Below are 8,306 nucleotides of genomic sequence, written 5' to 3' on the forward strand. Positions count from 1 at the left end.
ACGCCCCATCCCTCTCCCGCGGGGGCTACGAAATTGGTCGCCGAGCACCGTAATTAAGTCGGTGTCGGATTTGGCTCCCCTCTCCCCCGGGAGAGAGGGGAGGGGAGGAGGAGGAGGGCTAAGCGCTGCAGGGAGTGGCTCAGCCTCAGCACAGCGGGAGCGTTCGGCCTGCCCCAACCCCCTCTCTCGCTGACAGACCTGCAGAAGCGGGCGGAGAGGTGTCAGCCCCTTTCAGAGTGTAGCTAACGGCCAACGTCTGCCATCTGCAGCTCACACAACCACCTGCGAGCTCCCTCCCGAGGGAGGCTAGTAACCAACTCGCCTCGGAAGGAAGAGGAGCTTGCAGGGGGCCGTTGTGTTCTGCTTTGGCGAGACCCACATCTGGAATAACTGTGCCCAGTTTTGGTCTCCACATTTAAGGAAGGATAGACTCGCATCGGAGGCGGGTACAGGGAAGGTTCACTCGATCGGTCCCTGGGATGAGGGGGGGGTTTTGCCCTACGATGAGAGGCTGAGTGAATTGGGCCGATGTTCTCTGGAGTTTAGCAGAATGAGAGGCGATCGCATTGAGATGGACGAGATTCTGAAGGGGTTTAACAGGGTGGGCGCGGAGAGATTGTTTCCCCTGCTCGGGATCTAAAACACGTCGGGGAGAGGGGGGCACAGTCTCAGGATAAGGGGGCCGATCCTTTGGGACTGAGATGAGGAGATATTTCTTCACCAAAAGGGTTGGGAATCTTTGGGATTCTCTCCCCCCAGAGGGTCGCGGATGCTCCATCGTTCAAGACGTTTAAGGCCGGGACGGACGGATTTTTGGCCTCTCGGGGAATCGAGGGATACGGGGAGCGGGCGGGGAAGTGGGAGCCGTAGCCCAAGATCAGCCGTGATCATGTTGAACGGGGGAGAAGGCTCGACGGGCCGAATGGTCCACTCCCCCGCCCCCCCGCGTTCCAATTCAGCCCCCTCCAACCTGATCCCCCACTCACCACGACCATGGCTGACCTTCCACTCCCCTGGATTTACTGGAATCTTACACACGCAGGAGAGAGAGGTTTTAGATCTTTTCCATTTCAGGCTAGGAGCTATTCGGCTGCACTGCCCTCACAAAAAAACCTGGTCACCTGGTCAGGGGCCAATTAAAATGTTGTTGCCAAGGCTGTTCCCCGTTAGACCAGACTCTTCCTCGGCACCATCCTGTCTTTTGTGGCACACTCTGTTCCAGGACGGCAACATTGTATATATCCCTCGCACTGTCCAGTAGACACGTCCTTCAAACTGCAGCCATTGTAATTTTAACCCACAGCCCAGCAGCACAAATGGGAACGGTTTCTCCCTATCTACTCTGTCCCAGACCCCCCGCCTCATGATTTTGAACACCTCTATAACATCTCCTCTCAACCTTCCCCTTCAAGGGGAACAGTCTCAACTTCCCCCATCTGTCCACGGAACTGAAGTTCCTCATCCCTGGAACTATTCTTGTGAACCTTTTCTGCGCTCTCTCTCTCTCTCTCTCTCTCTCTCTAAAGCCTTGATTGACATCCTTCCTAAAGTGCGGCACCCGGAATTGCGCTCAGTACTCTAGATGAAGCTGAGGTTATTGTATATTCTAGAGGTTATTGGAGAGATTGCTGACGTGCGGACAGAAGGGGGAGAGATGTGCAAGTGGTGGCATTTGAGATTTGAAGATTGATTTCCTTGCTTGGATTGATTTCCGAGCCTCTGTGTGTGTGAGAGAGTGTGCGCGTGCCAGTGAGAGTGTGAGTGTGACAGAGAGTGAGAGACGGGGAGAGTGTTTGTGTGACCAGAGCAGTTCCTTCAGCATGATGTCCGAGACCTCTTTACATGTGCACGTGTCGCATTTTGGTGTTGCCCGTACCATAAGTTCTTTTGCCAGACCTTCGGGAAGCGATAGGAAGGGGATAGGGCCACATTCAGGCCTGCTTTGAATAACCGACCTTCGAGGGGATTGTGTTGTTGTCACTAGAATTGGGCTTAGTCGCAATATGTTCAGGCAAGAAATCTTGCAAAGTGGCACTGTCATGATGCCTCAGCAATGCAACAGGTCATGGTTATACAGTGACAGACCCGTCCCCACCAGTACTGTACCCCAGTGTTATACAGTGACAGACCCGTCCCCACCAGTACTGTACCCCAGTGTTATACAGTGACAGACCCGTCCCCACCAGTACTGTACCCCAGTGTTATACACTGACAGACCCGTCCCCACCAGTACTGTACCCCAGTGTTATACAGTGACAGACCAGTCCCCACCAGTACCGTACCCCAGTGTTATACAGTGACAGATCCGTCCCCACCAGTACTGTACCCCAGTGTTATACAGTGACAGACCCGTCCCCACCAGTACTGTACCCCAGTGTTATACAGTGACAGACCCGCCCCCACCAGTACTGTACCCCAGTGTTATACAGTGACAGACCCGTCCCCACCAGTACTGTACCCCAGTGTTATACAGTGACAGACCCGTCCCTACCAGTACTGTACCCCAGTGTTATACAGTGACAGACCCGTCCCTACCAGTACTGTACCCCAGTGTTATACAGTGACAGACCCGTCCCTACCAGTACTGTACCCCAGTGTTATACAGTGACAGACCCATCCCCACCAGTACTGTACCCGTGTTATACAGTAACAGACCCATCCCCACCAGTACTGTACCCCAGTGTTATACAGTGACAGACCCGTCCCCACCAGTACTGTACCCGTGTTATACACTGACAGACCCGTCCCCACCAGTACTGTACCCCAGTGTTATACACCGACAGACCCGTCCCCACCAGTACTGTACCCCATTGTTATACAGTGACAGTCCCGTCCCCACCAGTACTGTACCCCAGTGTTATACAGTGACAGACCCGTCCCCACCAATACTGTACCCCAGTGTTATACATTGACAGGCCCGTCCCCACCAGTACTGTACCCCAGTGTTATACAGTGACAGTCCCGTCCCCACCAGTACTGTACCCCAGTGTTATACAGTGACAGACCCGTCCCCACCAGTACTGTACCCCAGTGTTATACAGTGACAGACCCGTCCCCACCAGTACTGTATCCCAGTGTTATGCAGTTCCAGTTGCTCTGTTGAAATGTAATGCTTGGAGGGAAGTTGAAACCCATGATTGTGGTTTACTGTCAGTGTCTCATCCTTTAAAGCAACAATGTTGTGAGGGAATGAGGATATGTTCGACAATGTTATGGACAGGAAGGAGGTTAATTTAAACAACACTAGCTACTCCCCTCGCCACCCGCCCATAAACAGGATGGTGTTTTGATTTGCCTCCCTGTTTATAAGATGTCGCATATTTTCCAACCCTTGGTTTTTGTGTGATCCGGTTTTCTACTCATAACTCCACAGCGAACTCGAGATAGGATGAACTCAAAGGGTTAGTTTATTTGCACGCACTCCAAACCCGGGTGAAGGATGGCAGCATTACCTCCTTTGCATTCATACAGTAAAAGAGGGGTAGAGAAAAGAAAGATTTACAGGGCAGAGACTACAGAGAAAAGAAATATTGCTTCAGGTGGATTCCAGAGTTCAGTGAGTTATTCCATCACAGAGAGCCACAGGCTGAAAACTAATGCTGGATGATTCACTTTTCCGGTGGGGTTGACCATGCAGTGAGATAGGCATGCCGAGATGAATCAGCCTTTGTAGGTGATGGTACGGATTTCACAGCAGAAACAGTGTAGCTGGGGCCAGTTGTCCAACCTGGGCCAGAGCTCCTTGTCTGTGAGGCTGCCAGTCAGATGGTTACAGGGCAGACTGAAACTTTGCAGTTCTGCAAGGCAATATTACTGGGCCCACAAGCCAGAGGCCCAGGTCACATGACTCCCACCCCTCCACACTGTCGTTGACACTGCCTCACCTGGATTCCTGGGATTGCTCAATGTCTCAGCGCTCAGGAATTGAAAAGAAGGCTGCAGGGCTCTTTGTATTTAGCGGGCGAGCAGACTCCTGTTGGCCAGCCTGGCTTCTGAAGCCGCCGATGATCTTTGTGTAGCCCCCCCCTCTGAATTCGGCCTGGACAGCCCACAGTGGCTTTTCAGGGATAACCACGTGCCAGTTTCTGAGACATTGCTCCCTTTTGCTGGAGGTCATGGATGGACATAGATTCAGCCATTTTAGGCCTTTGCCCAGTTTGAAATGTTTAGAGATGGCGATGAGCGTATCTCTATATATTTCATGAAAAAAGTTACCGAGGCCTTAGTCCCTCACAATAGGATCAATCCGCTGGCCCGTGGGACATTTTAATGGGCAGATTGCACAAATTTACAGCCCTTCTGCTCCGTGCCAATGTTCCAGCCCCCACACCAGCCTCCTCCCACCCCCTACTGCATCTCACCCTATCCCCGCATCATTCTATTCCTTTCTCCCTCATGTGCTTCCCCCTTAAACACATCGACATGATTCACCTCCACCCCCTCCCTGTGGGAGCGAGTTCCACATTCTCCCCACGCTCTCTGGGTAAAGACGTTTCTCCTGAATTCCCCCCTCCCCCCGACTGGATTTATTAGGGACTGTCTTACATCGATGTCCCCCCACCTCCAAGTTCTGGTCTCCCCACCCCCGACAAGTGGAAACATCTTCTCTACGTCGACCCAATCGAAACCCCCTCCGTCATTTTAAAAGAGCTCGATCGGCCTCTCAGCCTCCTCTTTTCTAGAGACCAGAGCCCCGGTCGATTCAATCTCTCCCGACAGTTATAACCTCTCCGTCCTGGGATCGTCCTCCCGTGCGCCTCGATCTCACTTTCTGTTCTGGTTACCAGAACAGTGCACAGCTCATGGAGGGGGCGGTGGGGGAGTAGCGGTGTCGCGGGCTAGGTCATCCCAGAGGCTCAGCTTCTGGGGGACCCGGGTTCAAACCCCCAGCACGGCAGCTGGCGGAACTTAAATTCCGCGATCGACGTTCAGTTTCATTTCAGCTCAAGTTAAGAAATCTGGACTTGAAAGCTAGCCCCAGTTCAGGGCGACCCTGAAACTGTCACGGTTGTAACAGCGGGCGATTAAAAACCCCATCTGGTTCACTTGGATGCCCTTCACGGAAGGAAATCTGCCGTCCTTACCCGGTCTGGCCCACATGTGACTCCAGACCCCACAGCAACGGGGGTCAACTCTTTATACTCGATGGAGGGGGGTGGATCTGATCGAAACTTACAGAATACCGAAAGGCCTGGATAGAGTGGACGTGGGGGAAGATGTTTCCATTAGTAGGAGAGACTAGGACCCGAGGGCACAGCCTCAGAGTAAAGGGAAGACCTTTTAGAACAGAGATGAGGAGAAACTTCTTTAGCCAGAGAGAGTGGGTGAATCTATGGAATTCATTGCCACAGAAGGCTGTGGAGGCCAGGTCATTGAGTGTATTTAAGACCGAGATAGATAGGTTCCTGATTGGTAAGGGGGATCAAAGGTTACGGGGAGAAGGCGGGAGAATGGGGTTGAGAAACTGATCAGCCATGATTGAATGGCGGAGCAGACTCGATGGGCCGAATGGCCTAATTTCTGCTCCTATGGTCTTACGGTCTTAACTGGTGGCCCGAGCGAGACGGGTAACAAATGCCGGCCCGATCGGCGGTGCCCTCGTCCCGTGAAAGAATTTAAAAAGAGAACGGAAAGAGCAGCTTTGCCCGCGTAATTGACCTGGGTGGGCATCAGCACCGGCTTTCAAGCCCGGTAGGTGATACAGGGGCTGGGTGACGGGCAGTCCCCTGGGTTTACCCAGGAGAGGGGACGCCCGAGCTGAGAAGAGGCGGGTTTACAGGCTAAACCTGGACACGCGTGGCAGGGTGGGGGTGGGGGGGGACCATCCGCTGACGTTAGGAAAGCTCTGGCGGCCGGTGAAGCCCTTTCCCAGGTCTCTCTGCGCGGGCGCCGTGTTCAGCTGGTAAGTGCCCGGTGTCGAATGAGTCCTCACCCTGTCTCGGGGACTGGACCGCCGACGAGGCACAGTCACCGCTGAGGTGCTTCCCCTCTGGAGTTTTTCCCCCCAGAATCCCAAGCTCCTGTCCTGACTTTTTTCTTAAAAAAAAAACCAAAAACAGCAAACTCTCATCCTGAAGGGGCAGGGGAGCAGCACCCGAGTTAAATGGACGCTTCGGCGGGCCAGCACAGACGCAACGGGGGCCGAATGGCCACCTCCCTCTGCGCCATGACCCTGGTGTGATCCTGGCGGGGATTCAGCGCCTTCCCGGGGAAGGTGGCTTGGGGGTTTTCCATCGCCCCAAATGTGACACGTCCCTGCCCCCCCTCTTTGAGCCTGCAACCCCGCCCACCCCCCCCCCCCGACCTGCTTAAGCGCCTTCCAACGTTTCCTGTTTGTTTTATTTTTCCCTTCAGATTTTCAGTAACCCGCAAGCCCCTTTAACTTTGGGCTGTGAGCCGGTTGCCTAAGAGTGAGGCGGGTGACGCCTCGGGGTTTCGAGGTTTAGGTGGGCCCTCGTTCTTGATCAGGGGAAATCCCGTGATTTCCTGTGCCTGGCGTCACAGAAACTCGTAGAAATTCCCGGCACTTAATCGTCATCCCCTTCGTTCACAGGATGTGGGCGTCGCTGGCCGGGCCCAGCGTTTGTCGCCCGTCCCTAATTGCCCCTTGAGGAGGTGGCGCTGAGTCGCCTTCTTGAGCCGCTGCAGTCCCCGTGTGGTGTAGGTACACCCACTGTGCTGTTAGGGAGGGAGTTCCGGGATTTTGACCCAGCGACAGTGAAGGAACGGCCGATATATTTCCAAGTCGGGATGATGTGTGGGGCTCGGAGGGGAACTTGCAGGTGGTGGTGTTCCCCATGCGTCTGCTGCCCTTGTCCTTCTAGGTAGTAGAGGTCGTGAGTTTGGGCGGCGCTGTCGAAGGAGCCTTGGCGAGTTGCTGCAGTGCATCTTGTAGATGGTACACACACTGCTGCCCCTGTGCGTCGGTGGTGGAGGGAGTGAATGTTTGTGGATGGGGTGCCGATCAAGCGGGGGCTGCTTTGTCCTGGACGGTGTCGAGCTTCTTGAGTGTTGTGGGAGCCGCGCTCATCCAGGCAAGTGGGGAGTATCCCATCACACTCCTGACTTGTGCCTTGTAGATGGTGGACAGGCTTTGGGGGGAGTCGGGAAGTGAGTTACTCTCCGCAGGATTCCCAGCCTCTGACCTGCTCTTGTAGCCACAGTGTTTATAGGGCTGGGTCCAGTTCAGTTTCTGGTCAATGGTAACCCCCGCAGGATGTTGACAGTGGGGGGGTGGATTCAGTGATGGTAATGCCATCGAACGTCAAGGGGAGATGGTTAGATTCTCTCTTGTCGGAGGTGGTCGTTACCCGGCACTTGTGTGGCGCGAGTATCACTTGCCACTTTTGTCAGCCCAAATCTGAATGTTCACCAGGCCTCGCTGTAGGTCTGCGTGAACTGCTTCAGCGTCTGGACTGTTGGGAACGGTTGTGAACACTGCAATGAGCAGCGAACCTTCCCCCCCTCCAACTTAAGATGGAGGGAAGTCATTTTGAATAAGGAAGCCTGTTAAGCCAGAGCACAGCAGCCTGGATGACCAGAGGAATGATAAAGTTGGGGAGGTGAGGGGGAAGGTCCAGACACTGGCAACTCAGCAGTTTTAAAAAAAACAATCTTATAACTTAAATCTGAAAAGCTTTCGCTGCCGAACTGGCTTTGAACTATCCCTGAATCGCGCTGCTCCTGTTGGCGCTGGTGTAGTCAGCTTTACAGAGAGATCGTTACCAAAAGGAGGAGCTGCCTTCCTAGGCCTCAGGGTGTCCCAAGGCGCCGTGTAGCTGATGAAATACTTCTCGAGGTGCTCTGGTGTCGGCTCGTATACGGGCACAGCGGGTATAGGTTGTATAGCCATTGTGTTTAATTGGTTGCAGATGGTAAGCAGTAACTGGGGATTCACTCGAGCCTCTATAAATAGACGCAGACAGAAACGTTCGCCGTTGGGTTGGCAGGTGCATGCTTGTAACGTGTAGCTCCGTAAATAAATGCTCAGAACTGTGTAAATATTGGGCCCGGTTTTATCCTTCGCCAGCTGGCCGCTCTGGACTGTAATGGCCTGTTGCCAGATGCAGCAATGCGATAATGGCCCGATAATCTCTCTCCTGCAATATTGATTGGGGGACGAACGTCTGCCAGGGTACCAGGTGGTGCTCCCCGGCTCCTCTCCCAGGCGTACTGGCCGTGGGACCTTCGACACCCACCGGAGAGGAGCCTCGGGTTTACCGTCCCATCCGAAAGATGGTGATAGTGCGGTGCTCCCTCAGCACCGACACTCCGACAGTGCGGCGCTCCCTCAGCGCTGACCCTCT

This window comes from Cetorhinus maximus, unplaced genomic scaffold (assembly GCF_964194155.1).
Source record: "Cetorhinus maximus unplaced genomic scaffold, sCetMax3.hap1.1 HAP1_SCAFFOLD_3083, whole genome shotgun sequence".
In the NCBI taxonomy this organism is placed as follows: domain Eukaryota; kingdom Metazoa; phylum Chordata; class Chondrichthyes; order Lamniformes; family Cetorhinidae; genus Cetorhinus; species Cetorhinus maximus.